The 1,767-nt window shown below is 45.7% G+C and overlaps 1 protein-coding gene across 2 annotated transcripts in view; it reads right to left on the bottom strand.

Moving 5' to 3' along the window:
• The window catches only part of IQCK (IQ motif containing K), a 37,456-nt gene extending 35,784 nt beyond the window's left edge, over positions 1–1,672 (bottom strand). The window contains exons 1-2 of one of the 2 annotated variants that reach the window (XM_042037014.1): positions 1,271–1,672; positions 435–508 (exon numbers count right to left, since the gene is read on the bottom strand). The gene's annotated coding sequence lies outside the window, so the exon portion shown is untranslated. The remainder of the gene's footprint in view (positions 1–434; positions 509–1,270) is intronic. The other variant, XM_042037015.1, reaches the window with a different exon arrangement.
• Between the last annotated feature and the right edge of the window lie 95 nt (positions 1,673–1,767).

Here is a 1,767-nt window from a genome sequence, read left to right as displayed (position 1 = left end):
GAGCACACCTCTGAGCATGTTTCATTACACTGATTCCAGTGGCCACAGCTACGTGACCTATCCCATATGTCAACTTGGCTTTCCCCCAAGTCCTTGCTCCCCTCTGTGTTCCAGTACTGGCTCTGCTTTACACCACCCACAGGGGATCCTTGCACACTTGAGCCCTGCCTGCAGAGCATCAAAAAGACAGTGAGAGGCACAACCCAAACACAGCTGGCCATCTAATTTTAGGACAGCATTATCCAAGTTGCTTTAAATACAAGCAATTATTTGGAATATTACATTTGTTGGTTCAAAGAGGTTGTTTGACAAATAATAGTTTTGTTCTCATTTTATGAATGAGTCTACCCTGTGGGTACCTAATTTTCCCATTTAGTTGTTTAAAATATTTAAAATCCAGCTCTGTGCAGATTTTTTACTTGAACTGTACTCACTGATCCTTCTTTTGATTCAGGATCTTGTTTTGATTGAAGAACATCTGAAAATTGAGGCTGTTCTGCTTCATGCTCTAAAAGTAAAAAAAAGTACCTTTACCAGGAGACCATAAAAAATATTTATTTTCCTCCTAAACCAACATTACTTTTAAAGGTATACTTATTTACGTTTGAAAGAACAAAAGTTAGTATGTAATAAATATTTGTTTAACATGAAATCTAACATTTTAAAACAAGCAAGAACTTTAGAGCCTCTTCTCATGTCCTCTCTTGAGCTTTAAGTCAAGTGCAAGGTTCTCAGTGACAAAAGAACCCTTTATTGGGAAAAAGGCTTTTAACCAAAGTAATAAATTTAAAATATTTCAACAGAAGTAAAATGCACGTGCTTGCACAGAATTAACCGTTGTTTTTCCTAGTAGACAACACTGCTTTTCATGGTGGATTCCTCTATAAGCAATTAAACCCCTTGGACGTTGCTAAGTATTACTGTCTCCACTTAAAAAAAACCCAACACACCCAACCAACCAAAAAACAACAAAAAACCCCTACACAAACAAACAGATGATGAACTAAAAGCAGTACGGGACCCTCAAGGATTAATGAGAGACTCAGGATAAGAAAAGTCGAGGACCGAGACAACAGACTCGATATGAGAAAACTTAAGAGGTTCCACAATCCAGAGCACTCAGAGCCAAACCCGCAGGTTCTCTGTTCCACCATCCCAGCTGGGTAATTTAACGGCATCGCCAAATCCATGAGTGCTACACGTGTCTTGAGTTAGAATAATCAGCCTTATTCCTACGTTAAAAAAGGCCATTTTAATGCAAAATGCCTACTTTAGGCATTATTCAGCACTAAATGAAGAGAAGCCCACGGGGGAACTGCAGGACTGCAGCGCTGGTCTCCCGGCTTTCCAGCGTCCTCAGCCTTCGGCAGAAAATGAGTTTTGCTATTGGAATGGGGCTCTGAGAAGAGATGTTTTGTGTTTATCTAACTTTTGTAGCAGCAATCACACGGTCCCCTCTTCGCTCTGCCACGGCAGAACCGAACTCCGCACCAGGACAACCCCAAAGCGCGGGGGCAGAGGCACGGCCAGGCAAACCCGAGGCGCTGCCTCTCTGCCACGGGAAGCTCCGACAATAAAAGCGACATAACGCCCACGAGCACAAGCGCTCTCGGCCCTCTGGGCACTCTCTGGGGCGGGCACAGCCCCGCGCCCCGGCCCGCAGCGGCGCTGAGGAGAGCGGGGCCGGCCGGGCAGCGGCGAGGGGCGGCCTGAAGGGCCCCGAGAGCTCGGGGAGGCACCGCGGGGACCGCGCCTGGGGGGGCTCAG

This window comes from Corvus kubaryi, unplaced genomic scaffold (assembly GCF_017639235.1).
Source record: "Corvus kubaryi isolate FWS band 111438036 unplaced genomic scaffold, C.kubaryi_AGA036_p1.0 37387, whole genome shotgun sequence".
NCBI lineage: Eukaryota > Metazoa > Chordata > Aves > Passeriformes > Corvidae > Corvus > Corvus kubaryi.
This window is presented reverse-complemented; position numbering and strand designations above follow the sequence as displayed.